This window comes from Phascolarctos cinereus, unplaced genomic scaffold, assembly GCF_003287225.1.
Source record: "Phascolarctos cinereus isolate Bilbo 61053 unplaced genomic scaffold, phaCin_HiC Scaffold_4;HRSCAF=312, whole genome shotgun sequence".
Taxonomy (NCBI): domain Eukaryota; kingdom Metazoa; phylum Chordata; class Mammalia; order Diprotodontia; family Phascolarctidae; genus Phascolarctos; species Phascolarctos cinereus.
The window spans coordinates 26,496,214-26,518,900 of record NW_027555847.1 but is presented as its reverse complement, the minus strand read 5'-3'; the positions used below and the strand labels follow the sequence as shown (position 1 = coordinate 26,518,900).

Genomic DNA, 22,687 nt, shown 5'->3' with positions numbered 1-22,687 from the left:
ACAAAATAAAGAGACAGGAGGATAAGTCACATTTTGAGGAAAAAAAAAAACTCAATTGGTTATTCAGTCCAACCGGATCTTTCCCTTTCCTCTGACTCAGGCTTTCGTCTCTGTTGTCTCTCTGTTCTGAATCTCTCTCCTCTGGTCTTACTTACTATGTCCTGGTCTTTATCTGTGTGGTCCGTAGGGCAGCGGTGTCTTTTTATTAAGCAGACACCTTCCCTCCCTGAGCTTGTGAGGAAGCTTTCTCAAAATGGGCGGAGATCTCTGTTGGTCATTGTTCTCATCAGTGCAATCCAGTCCCATTTTTTAGGGAGCCGTCTTCCAGTCCGGGTGGCATTCACTGCCTACATACCTCTCTGCTACCCTGCTGCTTGTCTCTCGCTGCCTGACAGCTGTGACATGCAGATCAGCTGTAGGTGCTGTATTGTTATCTCTTCGACAATGACTAAGTTTCTGGGGGGGTTAAGAAAAAGAAAGAAAGAAAAAATCCTCAGCTGATGGGCTTCTGAACAGACCGCATCGTGGCTATGCAATCTCCCTGAAAACCTATAAAAATTAACATCCTTAAAAAAAAAAAAAAAAGAAAGAAAGAAAAAAGGAGCAGCTGCACATGACTGGAAGACCCGGGATTTAAAAAAAAAAAACTTTTAGAGAACACTGACTTGGATGTCCTTTTAATCGTTTTCAACCCCTCCACCCTTTCTTTTTTTTGACAGTCACCACGTCTGCACTGCCAAAGTAGATAACTAGTCCCATACCCCACTTTGGCCCTTACTGACTATTTAAGGCCAAAGTGGTTGGGACAGCCGCAGTGGTGGGGAGTCGAGAATTGTCAGAATGATCCCAAGAATGGTTTCTGGGTTCCCTGTCATTTGCCAGTGTAGACCTGGCCTGAGTGCATGGGAACCAGTTTCTCCGTCTCTGTGTTTGCTACCATTGTGTGGTGCACCCCTTGTCCTCGTAAATTTTGTGATGAGTCGGCTTCTCCCTTTAAGGTTTTATGTCTCCAGTGCCAAGGCAGTGTTAGTGTTTTGGTCTACTTTGGGATTCTTGTTTCTATATGATTTCTTTAATTGTGTACAGCAGTTTACATTGGATTTTTTTTTTATTCCTTGTTGTTGTTTCATCTTGGTGATCTCATTGCCTGGCACAGCTTTCCAATTTCGATGCTTCCGACTTTTGATGCTTTGTTTTCCAGCTCATTCGCTTCCATAACGTGTTCAAAAGCCCTTTCTTTCCCCCACCCCCAATCATTTTCTTTTTGTACATGATATTCCACTCTTCTGCATTACTTTTATTTAAGAATACTCTCTCTCTCTCTCTCTCTCTCTCTCTCTCTCTCTCTCTCTCTCTCTCTCTCTCTCTCTCTCCCCCATTCTTTCTTTTGCTCTCTCACTGGTGACCTCCCAGATGAAAATGGAACTTATCTCTCATGTCAAATGTTTTATCACATTATCTCAAGTGGCATGAATTAAAGTCAAATAATCTTCCTGTGTACATCTTCTAGCATGACCCACCTCCACTGAGAATGCCTCATACATGCGTAAAACACACCTAGTGCCTCCTCGTTCCTCTGCATGCGTGCCTCTTTGAGAGTATGGAGCCTCGAATGCCTGACACACTGAATCACCCATCTAGTAGGCATTGAAAAAAGGGACAGCCGATGCCACTGTGCAGCTGGGCCTCTAATCATGCCTTGACTGCCCGGCTCTGTTGAACCAATTCCATAAAAGGCAAATTTTTGAGGAGCCTGTGGATTGCTCTTTTCAATGCCTAAGCTGCCTTTTTCTTTGATCCGTATCTCCCAAAGCACAGTTTGGTGTGGTCCATGCGTGGTGTGCGTATGTGCAGGAGTGTGTGTGTGCGTGTGCACTCTTACCCTTGTGCTAATCAATCTTGAAAACATCCACTACTGAATTTGTGGTTTGATCTGCTTTCCAGCCTGTCCTATTGTTTGCAAACAGCCCCCCCAACTTTTTTTTTTCCTAATTAGCATGGGGAGGGAGATCTCAGATGTAATGGTACTAAATAAAGCCAGGAAATGGCCTTTGTCCTCTTCCAAGTTTCTAAGAGCAAAGTGCCTTCAAATCCATATTTTAAAACGAAGGTACTTTTGTAGAGTAGCCATTCCTAAATACATAAAGGTTTCTTCATGTTTATTTAATGACGTTGGTCAATGAGAAATGATTTCAACTACACTTAGGAGTCCAACATTTTCCCCAGAAAGACCCACTCTCTCTTGCCATGGCCACCTGCCAGACTTTAAAAGCTTTAACCAAGTTCCTCGGAGACTACGCAAAGGTTCTTCTGTAGCAGCTTAGGTCAGTGCAAAGGATTGCATGGCTTTTGCCTGGATTTCCTTTCCGAATTACCCCTTCCCCTAACATATAGAATGTTGTTGGTGCTAGGCAACCTAGCTAAGAGAGTAGTGGGGAAAGTTCCCGAATCTGTCATTGATTTAAAACATTTGTCATCTGAAAGACCCAGATCTTCTCGAAAAACTTCATTACCATGCTGACTGAGTAATGTCATTCAGTAATTACTGTTTTTCTATAATCTAGCTACACAACATCAGATTACCAACATGTTTGGTTATTTGCGGCTTCTGTCTTCCTCAAGCATGGTGTTTATTTCTTTGGAAGGAGAGCTCTATGTGTTTGAATCCTGTAAGCCACTTGTGTCCTCTGAGTTCCCATGGAAGGGGCCAGAGGGGACATGGTGGGGCTCACAGAAAACATTCGGTTGGGCAGTAATTAAACACCACTGTCCCTTTCTTTTCTGAGGACAGGAGTTCCAGGGTGGAGAGAGAAACAATTGCCAGAAATACTTCAGAAGAGACTAGTAGAACTAAAGATTTCTTTTCCAAGTTGTTTCATTTTTTTAAATGGCAAAAATGAATAATAGACAATGAGCATTTGGGAGAGAAGAAAAAGATTTCTATTTCAATATTTTATGTTTTGTTTGGAGGGTGGCAAGTTTCTGTGTCATTTTCTATGTCTGAATTTTGTGTATCTGTTCCTTTTGCCAATAATAACTAGCTCTTATACAAAGCTTTAAGATCTACAAAGGCATTATCTCATTTGACACGTGCAACAAGCAAGGTAGGTGCTGCTGTTATCCCTATTTTTCATATTAGGAAACTGCGTTTCAGAGTGGTTAAGTGACTTACCCAGGGTCACCCAGCAATTAAGTGTCCTAGGCAGAATTCAAACACAGACCTTCTTTCCTCCAAGTCCAAGCACTATCTTTGTTACGTCTTGTGATTCAAGGTTTTGATCTCAGGGCTACTGCTACGTTTGTGGTTATAGGCCATCTCTTGACTCCATTTTCATGGCTCTCTTTTCAGATCTTCAGATTAGGTGTTGGTCCTCTTTTGGTTTTTGTCCTTGAAGAAAAATGGCAGACATTAGCATGTGAAGTGGGAATACTTGGGCTAAACCCTCTAAGCATTTTGGAAGTTCTCCTGGCATATGAGCCAGCCACCCCATCACACCTCAGGCTCCTTCCGCTAACTGAACCATTACTGTCTTTTTGACTGGAAGCTAGAGCTTTTAGGAAATTGTTAGGATAGCGTTCATTGCATTTTTACCTGTTTCAGTGTGTAAATCAAGCAGACGTTCTCAACCTCACTGCATTTGTTTTTAATCAATTTCCTTTTTTGGTGTTCAGTTGTTTTTTCAGTCATGTCTGATTCTGTAACCTTATTTGGGGTTTTCTTGGCAAAGATACTGCAGTGGTTTGCCATTTCTTCTCCAGCTCATTTTACAGATGAGGAACGGAGGCAGGATTAAGTGACTTGCCCAGGGTCACACAGTTAGTGTCTGAGGCTAGATTTGAAATCATGTAGACGAGTCTTCCTGACTCCAGGCCAGGCACTCTGTGCACTATGGTACCACTTAGCCGCCCCCTTCAATTTCATCCAGGTTGGTAAAAGGTGGACATGAAGTTACTTTAGTAATCTAAATTTAACCAGATCTTGGAGGAAAGTGAAAATTTCTGTCCATGGAGTTGAATAGTCTCTTTTTCCCTCATTTAAAAAAAGTTTTATTGACTTTTGATGTCATTTAATAATATATGTTCTCTTCCTTGAATGCTTCCTTGCAATCAGAAAAACAACAGAGCAAATCTGCCTGCTATAAAGTGTATGTGAAATCATAGGCGCCATTCCCTACCTGATGTCCCCAGCCTTTTGAATAGTTTTCCTACAAGATAGCAAACGGTTCTTTCAACCTACCTTTAAGAACAATAAGACCAAATAAGGAGATTAAAAAAATTACATTCAAAGAACTTTATAATTCTGCTATATAAATATAGGTTTATTTATATTTCTTTGTGTATGTTGTTGTTTTTTGATTAGACTAACAGAATAGCATTGTGAGCTCATTCTAATTGCTATAAAATAGCAGTCTATGATTTTTTTTTGAGCAAGGGATTCTACGATATCTGTTTTTCAAGGCAGGGAAACACAGGGAAAATTATTATCTGATTTGAATAAATGCAAAACATAGCAATTTTCAATTATATTCCAAAGTATGAATTTTAAGCATCAGATCCAAAGGAACTTCCTAGCTCCTTTGAGGAAACAATGAGTGACCTTTCCCCTAATACAAAAACAATCATGGAGGATTGTGTATAAAGCTATTCTCCATCTTCCTAGGAATCCCATTTAAGAGCAAAAAACAAACCAAACCACACCAAACCATATCACTTCAAGGAGCAAAGATGCAAAATTCAAATGTCCATAAATAATGCAGGTGGCTTCCCACCCCACCCCTTCTCTGATGTTTAATTCAACATCTTTCCCAAAATAAAAACATGCATTTCATATTAGAGATCAGCTCATCAAGAGATGTGCCTAAGATTTCAGTGACTAAACAAAAATTAATTTATTTTTTTCTCCTTGTACTTCTTGAAGAGACAGCCTGAGTAGAAGATCAGGATTAAAACAGATGTGCTTAGGGCTAGTTCATCTGCTTAAACCTCGCAGGCTCAGAGATCAGTGATTAAAAAGCCATCTCCAACTCTGATGAAATCCCCAGTGGGAGGAAATACCCTGTCTTTCATGAAGTTCTTTTTCTGGGTCCTGTGTCAGTGTAAACGGGACTTGGAAAACATTGAATTGGAGAGGATGTGTGGTTTATGTGGGTCAATTATACACTTAATCTGACTTCTCAGGGATTAGGTTGGCAGAGATTGACTGAGAATTTGGCTTCTCCATAGCAGTTACCAGATCCAAAAATACCAAAAATGCCCAGTAAGAACTTAATCGTTCAGTGATAGGTCACTGATAACAGCAAAATGATGCTGTCTGGACTGTGTTCAGTGTTCTTGTGGTGGTCTTGACTTATCATTTCACTGCCAAATTATGCAAACATTATTTTTAGGGCTAACATAAGAATAAACTGAATGTATTTTCCCTAAAAAGATGATTTAGAACATGATAGTCTCTTGATTCCCAAAGGATTTGTGATTTCAGCAGCAGAGGGACTTCCAGTGTGGGAACTCCACCTATTCACCCAAGTCAACACCCACCTACGCTTTGTCGATATTATTGATAAGAATCATGGACCTTTAGAGCTAGAAGGACCTTACTGGCCATCTCGTCCAGTTTCTTCATTTTATAGATGAGGAAACTGAGACCCAAAAGGGGTGAGGGGAGACTTACCCATGCTCACACAGCTAGGAAGTAAAGAAGTAAGATTCAAATCCAGGTATTCTGACTCTTTCCTTCTTCCTCCGTGGCTTCCCTTAATAAATCATCAGAAGTTGCCTGGGGGATTTTTGGTAAATAAATCTGAAATTGGCCCATCAGCATGGCTAATGATACCAAATCTACATCTTGATCTGTAGATTCAGTTAAATGCTATTGGCACCAATCATCTTTTTTAGACAAGCAACCAACAAATTGGGGAGGGGGATCGTTTTGTTGTAGAATAACCAGTTGTCTGACGGCTCAACTGGAGAGTACTCTGATAACAATATGGATTCCACTGGAAAGTTTTTCAGATGGTGTGACCTTGAGAAAATTAATTAACCTCCCTGGGCCTTAAAACAAAGGTGTCTGGGGTCCTTTCCAGCTCTATATCTCCGATCTTAAGTCAAAGAAGGCATAGTCAGAACGCTTGTGCCTCAATGAGAAGATGCTAAGCCAAAAACAATCCATCCACTCCAGGATGCGTATACATTGAGCATGTGTACATGCTCCTATTGCTTAGTACTAGGACCCCAGAATGTTCCTTAGAAATCTGGCTTCAGCATTTTTTGCATTATCCCTCTACATGTCTGTTTTGTCCACTGCCACCAGAAATGACTTAATGAACCCAATAATAATAGCTAGCATTTACATTATATTATCTTGTTTGATCCCCACAACAACCTTGGGATATAGCTGGTATTATTATCCATATGTTACAGATGAGGAAACTGAGGCAAACAGAGATTAAGTGACTTGGCCAGCTTCACATAGCTAGTAAGTAAATAAATAAGTAATTCAAGTCTTCCTGACTCTAGGCCCAGGGCTCTATCCGCTGTTCTTGTTGTTGAGTCGTATCCAACTCAGCTTGATCCCATTTGGTATTCTCTTGGAAAAGATGCTGGAGTGGCTTGCCATTTTCTTTCCCAGTTCATTTTACAGATGTAGAAATGGAGGCAAACAGAGTTAAGTGACTTGCCTGGGGTCACACAGCTTGTTAGTGTCTAAGGCCAGATTTGAACTCGTGAAAATGACTCTTCCTGACCCCATGCCCAGCACTCTATCCACTTTGCCACCTAGCTCCCTATCCACTGTGCCAGTGAGCTAACCAGAAACTTATAAATATAGATCCCTTAACCTAAAAATATCACTGACTTTCTTGGTGAGTCTCACAAGCTTGTGATATCCTTGAAGATATCCAAACTAAAGGCCAAAGTATCAAAACAGTTTAAAATGCGGCTTTTATCATCAATCAGCAAGAGTTTATTAAGCACTTACTGTGTGCCAGGCACTGTGCTATGTACTAGCCATAAAAAAAAAAAGGCAAAAACAACCCTGTCCTCAAGGAACTTACATTTTAATGGAAGGAAAAACCTTGTACAAAATTTGCTATGTACAAGACATATAAAGAGTCAGTGGAATGTTATCTCAAAGAGGAAGGCTAGCTTCTGGAGGGACCAGAAAGGTGTCCTGCAGAAGGCAGGCTCTAATCTGGGTCTTGAAGGAAGCCAGAGAAGCTAAGAAGCAACAATGAGAAGGAAGAACATTCCAATCATGGCAGACAGGAAACACAAAGACACCGAGACACAAGACAGAAGAAAAACTGGGAAGCCAGTGTAATTGGATCAGAAAGTACAAGCAGAGAAATATAGTGTAAGAAGACTGAAAGGTATGAAGACACCAGATGATGTGGAGTTGTAAAAGCTCAACAGAGGTTTTAAGACAATCACTTTGGCAGCTGAAGTGAGAAATGATTTGGAGTGAAGAGAGACTTGAGGCAGGGAGATCAATTAGAAATTTATAGCAATAATCCAAGTGAGGGGTGATTAGGGTTGATACCAGAGTTGTAGCTGTGTGAACAGAGAAAAAGGAGTATATGTGAGAGGTGTTCATAAGTTAGAAACTATAGTATTTTCCAGTAGGTTTGCATATATAGGGTAAGTAAGAATGAAGGGTTAAGGCTAATAACATAGTTGTGAGCCTGGGTGATGGGGAGGATGGTGGTGCTCCAAACCAGTAGTGTCAAACTAAAAAAAAAATGGCATCCACTAAGCCATATGTGTTGACTTAATTTTAAATATAATACTATACATTTTATTGTATTTTTTAAAATTTTGTTCAGTATTTCCCAATGGCATTATAATCCAGTTCAAGCTATACTCAGGAGTGTTATCAGCTGCATTCAACCCATGGGCTGCGTGTGTGACACATCTGCTTCAGACAGAAGTAGGGAAATCTGGACTATAAGGAGGGTTTGGGAGAAAAGATAACACGTTCTGTTTTGGACATGTTGAATTTCAGATGCTCACAAAACATCCATTTCCAAATTTACATTAGGCTATTGGTAACACAGAGGCCAATAAGAGATGTATAAAACTGAGATTCATCTGCAAAGATATGAAAAATATAATAACTGAAGACAGAGACAGACAAAGAGAGAAAAAGAGACAGAGAGACAGAAAAGGACATGAATGAAGCTCCATTAAAGGAAACTGAGGAATGGTCAAATCAACTTATGGGCTACCTAGGAATAGGGACTACATCAACCCCTTCATTGAGACTGGAGATTTTGTTGCTTGGGGCAACACATTCTTCAAAATTCTGAAGTAGGGAAGAATGGAAGAAAAGAAACAGGATGGGAGGAGGGAGAAAAGATGACAAGTCTTGGGAAATTTTGATTGGGAAGAAAAGAAAGTTGATTACTGAAGGTAAACTTGAAGCTAGAAGAATCCCTATGTACCCAAACTAGATCTGGCAGGTAATTAACAAGACTGGCTACACAACAGAGCCTAGGTGAGAGGAGAAAGGGAATGGGGATTATTTCCAATAAAGAATTAAAAAAAAAACTGGAGTATAAGTGAGAGACAAATGAATACTGACGGTCCTTTCCTGTTATCTTTATTCTAATACTTTTTTTCTTCATGACTAGAACATTTTTTTTAAATAGAATCCAGCTAAGTTAACCAAAAACTGTCCAGGGCTCTTTGGGGATCCAGTTGGCTAAATTGCTCCATTATTTTAAGGTCACACCAATCCATTGTTGTTGAGTCATATCTGACTCTTCATAACTCCATTTTGGGTTTTCTTGGCAAATACACTGCAGTGGTTTGCCATTTTCTTCTCCAGCTCATTTTATAGATGAGGAAACTGAGGCAACAGGGTTAAGTGACTTGCCCAGGGTCACACAGCTAGTACATGTCTGAGGCCAGATTTGAACTCAGGAAGATGATTCTTTCTGACTCCAGACCCAGCACTCTATCCACTGTACTCCCTAACTGCCGCCTGAGATTATCTTAGAACAAAATTGTAAAACAGATGAAATTTGTTTTCCTTGCCCCAGGCTTTACTTTCAGCTTCTATCAGGTGCTTACAATCCTCACATTTCTCCATGTCCCTCTCCCCTTTACAAACTTTTTTTAGGGAAGGCCTTTATAAACTCCTTCACACTGAAGTGTAAATGTCTGATAATTTTTAAAGTATTACTCCTCCTAGTACATTTGTATTTTAATTTGATTATGTTTAAGCTAAAAGAATTAATTTCTAGCCATTGAATTTCTGGCATCAGTGTCTCAATGGCAATAGCATTGAGAGGAGGGGAAGAGTTGAATTCAATTCTACAAGTATGCATTAAGCATCTACTATATCCAAGCTAAATGTGGCAACATACTAGAAAGATCAAAACACAAAGTGAAAAATAGTCCCTGTGGTTTACATTCTACTGAGAGGTGAAATTGGAGATTGGATTTGGGGGGCAGGGGGATGGGATCTTTCTTTTTGACTCTGTGATTTCATCAGAGTAGGGAACTCTGTGTGTGGCTTGGTAATTTAGGCAGTTGACTGGGATACCAAAAGGTTGTGACTTCCCCAGCTAGTATATATTAGAGGCAGAACTTGAATCCAGATCTTGCTGACTCCAAGGCTATGCCTCTGTCCACAGTACCATTTAGATAACGAGTGAGTCCCTTGGCCTTTTGGAAACCCCAGTTTCTACTCTTTGGAAAGGGAAGGAAGAGCTTTTACCCTTTTGTAGGCTTTGACTATGGCTGCCCTGGGTCCAAGCAAGATGGAGGAGAGGAAGGGAAGGCAGTGATTAGGGGGATCTGTCCTGGCAATGAAGCTCTGCTAACCCAAAGGAGTTGCCATTTATCTCTGGCTGATAGACACCTCACCAAGAACCAGCTTTGTGATATACACCACCCCCGAATTTGATTCCATCCCATCTTATTCCTTCCAAAGCCAGTCCTGTCCATTGGGTTCACTCATGTGAGGGACAATCTTGGGCAAATCAGGTTGGAATTTGTCCCTGGAGTTTTCCAAAGCATTCTTTTTTTTTTTCTAAACAGCTTTTCCTGGTCCAGAAGACATTTGGTGCTGGGAGTTAATTTGTTTTCTTATCCAGAGGAGATCATTCTGTTAATCGTGCTAAGAAGTCCACCCAGTCGTTCCACTACTTTAGGGTTGCTCTAGTCTGGCTAACGTAAGCCACACAAGACTTGGAAGTCTTGGAGAAGGGGAATTTCATTCCCTCTGCATAGCAATCTGAAACATGTAGGCAGCAAGCGACAGACTTACTTTTGCCCCCCACACACACACACATACACACACACACACACACACACACACACACACACACACACACACACACATACCCAAGGCACATTTTGTGGAACAAATACTGTCACATTGCATCGCAGAAGACGAGATGTACTCGATTCTCAAACATGTCCCATTAATTAACAGAGGGGCGGCTTCCCTCCTTGCCAGTCTCTGTGCTGACTTTTGTCAGAAAGTGTCTTCATCTACCAGCTTCTATTGGCATTGGCACACACTTGCTCCTCTAGAAAAAGACTTGCTCTTCTTGAAAAGAAAAAGCGATCGACTAATTTTAAAACATACTGCCTAACATGGAGTCAGCCAGTGTGGCCTAGTGAATAGAAAGCTGTCCTCAAAGTCAGGAAGATCCAGGTTCAAATCCTCTGGCATGTAATGGCTGTATGGCATTGGACGAATCACTTAACCTCAGCTTCTCATCTGGGAGATGAACCAATTATACCCAATGACCTCCAAGGCCCCTTCCAGCTCTAAAATCTGTGATCCTAAGATGTTTCAGAGAAGCTGTCAACCTGCAGTAGTGGAAGGTGTTTCTTCACCTAGAGTGTAACACATCATTGGAATCCCAGTCCCAGTTCCAGTCCAAAAAATAGACAAGGAAGGGAGTTTATGTTTGTTTTATACAACAGCATCCATGAAAGGCGGGATGGCCTGGTGGATAGAAGATCTTGGAGTCAGAAAGATCTGAGTTCAAGTCCTTCCTTCTACAGGTACTGGCTGGTTGACCTTGGGCAAGATGGTGAACATCGTTGCCCAGGGTCACCCAGCCACTATATACCCAATCCTGGGCAAGGTGATGAACTTCAGTGTCCCAGGCAATGCTCTAAGATTATAATCTACCACTTTGTATTCCTAACATTAGCCCAGAAAAGAGAGACTTAGAGGAGGCATGATAGCTGATAAAGCATTTAACCTATCTGAGCCTCAGTCTATTTGTCTGTAAAATGAAGGGCTAACTGGCCTCCAATGTTAAATTTATGATCTCTACCACACGTGCTTCTCTCTCTTGCTCTGACGTTACAGATGAGTTGCTGACCTTTATCAGTGGAATGGGTTTCTACACTGAAACGTACCTAAAATAAAATCCTAGATTCAGAACAAAACAAAACAAACCACCCTCTCCCACCCCTCCCATTGACTCCCCCACCCCCTCAAAAAAAGTATGAACCCCCCCCTACACTTTCTCTTTCCCCTCTCCAACACCTTCTTCCAAAGGTAGTCTGTAAGCAAATTATTAATAAAATGTTGGGACCAAGATTTAATTTGATCAACCAGCATTGATTAATTCATGCTGATGAATTAATCAAGAAGCATTCATTAAGTATCTACTATGTGTCAGGCACTAAGAACACAAAGACAAAAAAGAAATATTCCGCTTCTAATTTCTAGTTCTCCCTTTGGAACCTGTTACAGTTTTCAAAGGCAGTAGGGGAGGGGGCAGGCGGAGGATTTCATGTAATGACAGTAAGGGATCATCTGACTCTGAGTTGTGTCTTCATTCCTTTCTGGATTTTCCCACAAAGCATTTCAAACCAGTGGTTCAGGGCAAGTGAATGACCTGGCACCACCTAATATATCAGCAGGTGTAAGATGACACGTTGGTCTTCTGACATGCTTTCTGCTCTCTGTCTCCTCCTTATCCATTAGCCATTAACTGTTAGAATAAGTGGCTGCTTTCACCAGGTGGCGACCCCCTTATTTTTCAAGTGTCCAGAAAGATTATCTGAGCTAGAGAAAAAAAAGGCTCAGCTTAAATGTTTCATTCATTCCAAATTCCCCGTTTAGAGGGAAACTTTTCATAGTCCTCAGTTCTTCAGCTAAACTCCCACCGAGTTGACTAGAATCCAATTGATGAAGTCTTGTGACCCTATTGTAGCAGGCATATTCTTTTTTTTTTCCTCCCAAAGTACACACAATGCTGGTGTCACTTAACATATTATGTTACCTCTAACTTCCTTAAACAGCATTATTTTCTTGGTCCCTCCTCGGACTTGAGACCACTTGCATTCACAAAAGGTCTGAGTCCTGCTCAGGATGTTGGGAACTATTCCCTCTAGCATCTACACATCAAGGAGGGGATGAAACATCGTTCTCTTTGTTGGGGTGGGGGGGTTAAGTTTCACAAAAGAACAAATAATTGGGACTCTATATGTAGTCAACAAAATTTAACCCATAGGCCAGAGGCATAACTGGCAATTTATGTGCCCAAGAGGAGGCTCATGAAGCAGCCCAACTTTTATTTTTTTAATTAATTTATTTACATTTAGTTCTCAATATTCGCTTTTATAAGATTTTGAGTTCTGAATTTTCCCCCCTCCCCACGACAGTGTTCAGTCTGATACGGGCTATACATGTATGATCATATTAAACACATTTCCACATTAGTTATGGACAACTCAACTTTTAAAGACAAATTCATTTAAGCAGAATGGCAGGTGGGGAAAGGAGACCATGGGACACCACCAGGCAGCTGCTTAGGGAGTAGGGCCGCGTGGAGCCAAGAGGAGCTCAAATGAGGTGCAGCTGCCCTTGGGGGAAGAAGCGCTACCATCTGGTAGCTTTCTATTTTAACAAATTATCTTTACTAACTAGATACTAAACTCAGTTGTTTCTTTGCTGCTGATAGGCTATAAGTTCTGTCAGCACCTTGTAAATTTTGGCACACTAGGATAAAGCCACATTAACCCTACCTTGGTTCCAGCGTTTCCATTGGGTTCAGTCCTTGTAAAAAATGCCAAATCTGCAAGGGTGGTGCAGAATTTCCCCTATTTTCCCCCATCATTCTGAAAAGGTCACTCGTGCTTCCAGAAAACTTTAGCCTTGAATGGACAGATGTTGTCAAAGATGCCACATAATTTAGAGCCAAAGAGACTTTCACACCATGTTTTACAGATGAGTAAAATGAGGTTCACAGAGGTGGTGACCTGCCCAAGGTCAGACAAGTAGTAAGTAACAAAGCTGAGGTTCAAACCCAGTTGCTCTAATGTGACATCTCCTGTTTTTCTCAGTCCTGAGCACAGGATAGTGTTAGGACTGTCTGACATACAGCAGTGCTTAGTAAGTGCTTCATATGCAATAAGATGCATAATGTATCTTACAAACCTTAAAGCCCTCTGCAAATGTTAGCTATTATTATTAAACCATAGTCCTCTGACAGAGAGAGCGAGATTTAGAAGCTGGGGGGAACACATTGTGTTTCTGCATATATGGCACCTCCCTTGATTGGCCTACCCCAAAACCTCCATATCGAAGCAACTTTCTGCTTCAGTATTAGCCCAAGTACTAGTGACGGGGGTGGTTCTTTGAGTCGCATGATAGGAGCTTGGTGGCCATTTTTATGCTTAGAGAGAGAGAGAGAGAAAGAAAGAAAGAAAGAAAGAAAGAAAGAAAGAAAGAAAGAAAGAAAGAAAGAAAGAAAGAAAGAAAAAAAGAAAGGAAATGCCTTCTACCTACCAGGAGTCTCAATATATTACCCCTTAAATGTGTTGGCCAAAACAAACTTTCATTTCTCAAAAGCAAATACCAACCTAGTTGTGGTTCTAGAAAAACATACCCAGGGTAATAAGAATGCCTTGCCAGGTCACATTGTGCAGATCATATATTGTTTATCCATTGATAGTTCAAATTAAGTAACTTTCATTTTGTAAATATCATTAATTTGCTAGGAAATGGTTCCATAAATGGCTTTTCCTTACCAACATCTTTTGGGCGTTCTTCCTTTCTAATCATTCAACAAGCTTTCATTGTGTGTGTAAGTTCACTGTGAGTCAGCATTGCGATGGTAGTCAGACAAAGAGCTAACCCAAACCTTTGTCTGACTTAGCAGAGAAGTACAGTACCCAGAATAAAGGTGATGATGAGCCTGCTAAACTTGGCCTTGATCAGCCCCCACAGAGAGGAGCTAGAGATGGTTTAGCCAAGAGAAGACTCAGACAAGATAGGATCACTATGTCAACAGTGTGCTGAGGCAACCACAGAAGATAATTCAAACTTAAGACGTATTAAGGGAGACGTGGCATTCTGGACTAAGGAGATAACACTGCTCCGCTCTCTCCTGGTCAGCCTATGACTGGAGTATTGTCATCACTCAGGCACCTCGTAGGGAGGCAGCTAAATGGTGAGATGGATAGAGTATGAGAATTGGAAGCAGGGAGACCTGAGTTCCAATCTTTCCTCATATCCTTCTTGACTGTGTCACTTGGGAAAGTCACTTAACCTCTGTCAAGCCTCAATTTCCTCATTTGTAAATTGGGGAAAATAAGAGCACCTACCTCACCTGGTTGTTGTAAGGACCACAAGAGTTAGCACTTTGCAACCATTAAAGCATTATATAAATACTAATTGTTGTTGTTAGAAATTGATAAACTGGACAGAATCTAGGAGAGGATGAACAAGATGGTGAAGGACCTTGAGATAATATCATAAGATAAATAGTCAATAGAACTAGCAATGCTTAGCCTGGAGGAGAGAAAACAGGTGGGGCATAAGAACTGATGTTCTGTGGAAAAGTGAGCAGTCTTGTCCTGATTGGGCCCAGAGGCAAGAATTAAGAGCAGTGGTAGACATTGCAAAGAGATAAAGTTTGGCTTGATGTCAGGAAAAACTGGTAAACAATTAGAGTTGTCCCAGAAAGCACCGGGCTGCCTCAGGAAGAAATGACTGCCCTCATTGGATGACTTCAAGTCAAGTCTGGACAACCTCTTGGTGGTCATGTGTCCCAGAGGGAACTGTTTTGAGATCTCTGGGTTAGGATTTTGAAAGGCTGTCATGTGAAAGAGGGATTCACCTTGTACTGGTTGGCCCCAGAAGGCAGAACTCACAATAGTGGGAAGAAATAACAGAAAGGAATATGTAGACGCTCCCTGACGTTTTGTGCTGCTTTGGGAGAACGTAGGTTCCTATCCCAGGGAGGACTTTGAGAGAAGTGGGCCGACCCCTTCTTGGGGAAGCTAAAAGCTTGTTTCTGCTTGGGTTCCAGTTAGACTAGATAACATCTGAGATTATGATTCTAACCGCACACCTTTCCCCTCTGTGCTTAATACCATGCTCAGAGCTGCAGAAAACTCAAGAATGAGTGCATGTAAATGAAAAGGTATTAATTAAGCATTTACCATGTGCCAGGAACCGTGCCAAGTTCTGGAGACACAAACACATGCAAGCAAGACAGTCTCTCCCCTTTAGGAGCTTACATTCTAATCAGGAAGACAATGTTTATAGGGAGTGATAGCCGGGGGAGGGACGCTTCAGACAGAGAAGTCACAGAGATGGTGTTTGGAGTCATAGGTCTTAAGATATGATGCCTGCCTACAAGGGGTTTACATACCTAAGGATCCCTGCAGGTCACATATTGACTTAGAAAACCATGTATTATCATGAACTATGTTCTACTATATTTTTTTTATTTTATTAAATATTTCCCAATTGCATTTTAATCTGGTTTGGGCCACATTTGGGATGCCACAGACAGCCCCAGAGTGTCTAACACCTCTGTGCTGTGCCATACTGCCATACACAAGTCAAGACGTCACCCTGTGATGTCTTTAGTTCTCCTCAAAATCAAAGTGCCAACCACAACAACAGTGCCATTCTGCCTCTGAACAGATTATATACACACAATTATTCTGGTAGACACGGAAGGGGAGCTCACTGACCATTGGGAAAGTCAGGCAAGATTTACTGTAGCACCCATTGGAGGTGGGCCTTGAAAGGAATGAAGCATGCCAAGAGGGGGAGGGGGAGGGGAGCAGGCCCACTCTGGCCTGGAGTCATCAACAAACATTTTGTCTTACAGATGATCTATCAGAAGGGTCAGAGACCGTAGCCTCACTTAATTTGTATCAGGGACTATCAACTGTTTCTTGAAATCTAAGTATTCTATTTTAGGAAACCTGTTTCTCCATTCCATCTAGCTCTGAATTCTGGAATCCAAATGCTTTTCTTTTGTTAGAGGATTTGCAGGACTAGCTGCCATACAGTAAACCCCTTTATAGTCATAAAGCACGTTTATTTGTCAAATTCCTTTCAAATCCATCATTTCATCTAGTCCTTGAAGAGCCTGAGATAGGTGCAGTAGTTTTGTTCCCATTTTATGGATAGAGAAATGAAGGCCCAAGAAAGCTAAATGGCCTGCCCTGGACTGTGGGGACACAGATTAGTGACTGAGATCTGGGACCAGAAACCAGCCCTCCTAAATCCTAATTAGGGAGTGGGAAGTGGGGTGGGTTGCCTACTAAAAATGGACAAAGAAAAAATCGGCATGAAGGCACTGAAAAAGAGGATTCAGGCTCATGGAGGTAGCCCACAGGAGGCAGCCGTAAGCACAAGTCCACAGCAAACCTGCTGCCCCTCACTAGGGGCAGTGTGGCAGAGTAGGGGAAGGTTTAGACTTGACCTCAGAATTAGGCTGCCTGTCTCCCCCAGCCATTTCCTCATGAAGCATTGATTGGGGCTCTGGGCCTTTACTCAAGAAGACCTGAGTTCAAATCTAGTCTCAGATACTTACTAGCTATATGACCTTGGGCAAGTCATTTAAACCTCTGTCTGCCTCAGTTTCTTGAACTGTAAAATGGAAATAATAATAGCATCTACTTAGGAGGATCAGGGGAGTCAATATTTGTGTAAGGCTGAGCACGGTGTCTGTTCTATAGCAGGCACAATTTAAATGCTACCATTATTGTTTCAAATGGAAATAGCAATACTTGAATCACCCACCTCACAAGGCTGATGTAAAGAAAGTGCTTTGTAATCTTCAAAAGACTATAGAAATGTGGTCTGTTATTACAAGTGTGCGATGTACCAAAGAAAAAAATCCCTGATAAAGTAACCTTTGGGGGCACCTTCTTTAGTGTGAAACATGTTCCATTAGTCATGCTTTTCCTGCTAACAATGATGCAGGCTGTGTGTCTAATCCCAGAGACGTGGAGCCGACAATTTATACCCACAAGGTTCATTCTCTGGTGGAACAGTAAGGGAGTTGGTTGCCTTGAAGCCAGACTTCTGTGCTGGAGGCCCCAAGCCAGTCTCCAGCACAGGGACAGAAGATCCCACCTTAAATCCAACTTCCACCCAATTATGGGTGGTACTCCATCGTCGCCCCAGCTAAACACCATGAAACAGTGGGTGATCTCGAATGCCATATGGGCCACAGAAGGCTGCTATACCTAGGCACAACTGAGGGAGGGCCGGGTTTTGGCTTTCTGTCTGCATCTCCCTCTGCGTTTTGTCTGGGAGCTTTTATCCCCCTGGAACAAAGTTTGCAGGGTTTATTTCGAAAAGAGGAAGGTAATCCAATAGCCCTTACATCCTAGACAGTTGATAAATAGTTTAGGGTCTCAGCTTAAGTCCTTTCTATAAGACTTAGCCCTGCATTCTTACGCAGCAACAATGTGGTTGATTGGCATATCAGGTCCTATTGACTTTATAACCTACCCGTACAGTTCAGTCTTCTGTGCTGTTCTGAGGTTTCATCGCCCAGGAACATTATACAGGAAAAGGGAATTTGAGATTACAGAAGAACATGGTTACACAATCTGTTAGTAATACAAATGGATTTGCAACTAGAGCAATGCCATAGCCAACTGTGCCTCTGGGAGCCACACAACTTTGGTGACTGGAGGACCTGGTCATCCTTCTGGGGATGCAGTAAGCGATATAGCAAGAGGGGAAATGAAGAAGGGGGTAAGGGTGAGATGAAGGAGGCAGAGAAAACAGACTTCAGCATTGGCTCCTTCAAGAGTTTGCCGGGATCTTTGAACTGGCTGTCCATTCTTGAAAATGACAAATCCCTTGTCTGGTAGCAAATTCTCCAGAGACGTTATTTCTAAAGAGTTTGTTTAATGAAAATATGTCTGGTTTTGGCATTGAGTTCTCAGAGTGAGTGGGGGCTCTCAGAGAGGATCTGAGCCAGCATGGGGCACCCTTTCATGATACCTCACGTCCTCATGAGTCCTCCTTATACAGAAGAGAGGGAAGTGGAGAGGGATGAGTTAGCAGGAAAGAGCCTTCTCAGTTGGCCTAGGGTTCCAGGGATCCAGAGGCTAGAAAGCCCCTTCATTCTGCCTCAGGACCCCTGGTGGTGGCAGGGGCTTGAGAAGGAAATCGAGGTACATGCATAAAAGGGTACCAACCTACAAGGTGCACGAAAGAATGCCATTCTGAATGGGGGGAGCCTTTCTCGATGGAGTCAGGTTTCACAAAGGAGACATGTAAATAACCAGTAATGGATGCAAAATGTTTTTACAAAGAGAGAGAGTAGAAGCAAATGGATCTAAGACATCCATGGAGTAATAATGTTTTCTGCCTGCAAGGTTGGTTTTTTTTTTCTGCCCTAGACTGTGGCATTCAGCCTAATAGCATAAACTCCGTGTGGGTCTAATGTGGCCCCAAGTCCTTTAAATCACTAAATAGCTTAAAACCTGACTGTGTGGTATATTACTGTTCATTTTTAATGCCATCGTGGCTGGCCAAATTGTAAGCTTAGGCAAAGTTTTCTTTCCCCCCTCCCTTTTGGGGAGAAGGGGGAAAGCTGAGGGGGGTGGGGGGCTGGAGGGGTGGGAAAGCAAGCCAGTCAAAGTTAAAATAAAGTCTCTTTCTAGCAAGAGTACTGTCTATAACATGTTGTTCCTTATAGAAAGTGGGATATGGTGGCATTTGCCTGATTAACTTGCTCGACAAAAGTGACAGCTGCTGGGGGTGCATGAAGATAAGCTTCGTGGAGTAGATCCGCCTTTGTACATCTGTCAGCAAAAAAGGAAGAATAGAGAGTGAAAAGAGACAAATTGGTCCCCAAAGGCACTCCATTCAACTTAGGAGGTTTGCTCTATTCAAGTACTCCCCATGCATCTCAAGTACTAGGTAGCTTATTCAATTTCATTCACTCTTTAGAATGAACCCACAAGTGTTTAATTTCGCATTCTGCAGACTAAAAAGGGTAAAAAAAAAGGGGGGGTGGGGGGAGGGTTTTTTTGTTTTGTTTTGTTTTGTTTTGTTTTTTTATCGGATAGCCTTAATCGGCAGGCAGGGTGATCAATTCTGGACGTATTAACTCATTGCTAATTTACTATTTAACTCTCTATACTTGGGCCGAGTACCAATCATTCCCAATGCCTCTGAATTAGCAACTTTTTTACCGGTGGTCTCCTTCATGGTGCCCCTGCCTCCCCAAAACTGCTTGCAGACAATGAAAAAGATTCATACTTCTAAGTTGGGTAAATTGAGGTTGAGTCTTTAACACATCAGTTGGGTTCCTTCCGCAAGCGTGTGGCTTGGGCACATGATCTGACAAATTTTTTTTAGACATTTCTGAAGGAAGAGAAGAAAAATTAGAGTAATGCAGTAAAAAATAAATAATAAAAAGCAGAGCATGGTTCACAGAGATTAAAATAAAGCAAAGAGAGGAAAAGGGCATTAATCAGGCAGCAGAACCTAGCTGTACATGGAGAATGACTTTCAAGCAACACCACTTTGAACTATTTTGGAGTGAAGACGAAAGGGAGGAAAGCATTTATATAGCACCTATTCCGTGCCAGGCAATATACTAAGGGCTTTTTAAAAAATATTATCTCATTTGATCTTCACAGCAACCCTAGGTGCTATTATTATCCCCATTCTGCAACTGAGGAAACCGAGGAAAACAGAGACTAAGTAATTTGCCCAGGGTCACACAGCTAGTAAGTGTCTGAGGCTGATTTGAACTCAGGTCTTCCCAAATCCAGGCCCATCACTCTACCCACTTTCCCATCAGCTATATCAATAGGTCCCAGGTAACAAAATCTAGTCTCTGTCCCCCACTAAGCAAATGTGGTACATTAAAAAGTCTCTTCCTAGGACAAGTGGCATTGTATTATTATAAGCAGTTGTACAAAGGTTTCCATTCCCCATTCTGATTGTCTTTAGCCTTTTCTTTCTGCTACTAGCCTTCCAACACTCCTCTTCAAAATAGTTCCCCAAAACTGGATGACTTTTCCTTCTCTTAAAGCCCCCACCCAACACATTCCCAGTTCACTATATCAGCTTCTTGACCAAGTTCTGAGCAACACCTAGCTTCCATATTGACTGGTATTTGGAAACTTCTCAGCTACAGCCCTAGCTCTTAAAAGTGTGTTCCCATAGACAGTATCCAAAAGGCACTCTAAAAGGAATCTAACTTTATCATTTGGTTGACATAGAGTATAAAGGCTGTTCATAGGGAGAAAAGAGGAAGGAAGGACCCTGAGAACATAGCTGAAATCTGATCACAGTTGTTAGGTTTTGTTTTCTTTCATTTTTAGGGTTTTGGACAACACTTTCCAGTAGAGTTCTTTGTACTAATGCCATCATTTGATTGGCCAATAGCTGGCTAGTTTTACCAGGGAAAGAATTCCCTTGAGCTCTTGGCCTCTGTGTATATTTTACCTGGGGAGTGTGGAAATTATGTGAATTTTTAGAGTGTGCTGTATTCACATTTAAAAGTGCAGATCATGATAATCTTAGCCTAGCCATTGACTTAGGGAAAATTTGTTAGTTTTAATTTTAACTCTTTGGGTTATAATTATTATATACATATATGTACTATATATAGCATGTGTTATATATGCACAATTATATGATCTAGTTCTATAAAAAGTTTACAACTATGGAATTCATCTCAGCACAAGATCTTCTGAGAAGAACAGGTCCAATCATTCAATTCAAGCATTTATTAAGTGCTGACAATGTGCTATGCATTGTGTTGGGCTCTGAGGGAAAAAAAAAGTTGAAATAGCCCCTACGCTATTGGAAATGATGTGGATACCAACAATCAGTACTCCCCTTCCATCTTGATCCCCATACTGTACCATGAATTGTGATCATTGCCACCCTTTCTGTAATTATATCTTTGTGGTATGCAACTTACTCAATTATTCATCATTCATTAAAATCTGGCTGCAGTCTATTAGGGTTAGCTCCAAACCCACTTCTGGTGCCCAAGGAGGTGTTTAAGAGATAAGTACGTTGTCTGATGGAAGAATAACCCTTTGTTAAATGACGACCCTTGCTCTTGCCTCTTCGGGGGGCTGTCCTTGCAATGCATTCAGAGGTCTAGTTAGAGGTCAAAATGTACCATTTTCTCATCTAAATGAATTAATGATTAAGCATTTGGTAAGCATCGTACTAAGTGTTGGGAATGCAAATGCAAACTTGCAAGATGAGGCACTCCTCTTAAGGAAGTTACCTTTTTTTAAAAAATTAATTTATTTTGATTTATCAACAATCACTCCATAAGCTTTTGAGCTTTAAATTTTTCTCCTCCTCTATCCCCACCTCCCTCCCCAAGATGGCGCACAATCTGATACAGGCTATACATATACATTCCTATTAAACATATTTTCATATTAGTGATGTTGTAAGTAAGAATTAGAACCAATTGGAGGAAAGAGGGAACAAAACACAACAGAAGGAAAAAACAAAAAGCAAATAGTATGCTTCGATCTGCATCCAAACTCCGTAGTTCTTTCTTTGGATGTGGATGGCATTTTCCATCATGAGGCCTTTGGAGATGTCTTAGATCCTTGCATTGCTGAGAAGGGTTCAGTCTATCAATATTAGTACCTAACCGATTATGTTATTGTCTTCTTGAGCCAAATCTGATGAGAGTAAGGTTCAAACAAAGTTCATCTAGGAGGTGACCTTTTGATGAGGAAGAAAACACATAATGGGGGGTGAGAAAGCAGAAGGGGGTGACCTCCAAGGTCCCCTCCAGCTCTGGATCCATGATCCTGTGATGTGCCGAAATGGAATCTAGTCCTAAGTATAATTGAATTGCAAAGGATTATAGTACCTCACAACTTGGGACTCCTACCATGGCATACTTTAGCATCAGATAATGTTGTCTAGAGGGCAAAAGGGTCTTTTCTGTCTTAGGTGGAATAGTGGAAGGTACCAGACTTGCAGTCACCCAGACTGGACGTCAAATCCTACCTCGGACTATTACGAACTGCATAATCCTGGGGAGATCATTTCCTGTCTCTCAGCCCCAATTTCCTCATCTATAAAAAAGGAATTGCAGTAGCACCAACATTGCAGGGTTGTCATAAAGATTAAATGAGATAATCTACATAAAGCAAGCTTAAAGCTCACTCTGTAAACAGTTGGCTATTATTATTATTATTATTATTATTAATTTATTAAAAAGGAAGCCTGTCTCCAAATCCCTGATACATCTAGAGGAAAATAGGCATCAGAAATTCCCCTTGTCCCTGATGGTCAGCGTGTTTACCCTAATGCTGTAGCTGCCCAGGGAAGAACAAAGGCATGGCATGCAAGCCAGCATGAGTCCCGTAGGGCTTGAGGCACACTTGATTCCTTACTGATGTCCTCTGAAAAAAGAAATTCTCCCTAATGAGGGTCCAGTTCTACAACAGT

General features: G+C 41.5%; 1 protein-coding gene across 11 annotated transcripts in view; it reads left to right on the top strand.

Moving 5' to 3' along the window:
* CADPS (calcium dependent secretion activator) overlaps nt 1-22,687 on the top strand; it is a 572,571-nt gene that overhangs the window by 530,205 nt on the left and 19,679 nt on the right. The window lies entirely within an intron of this gene.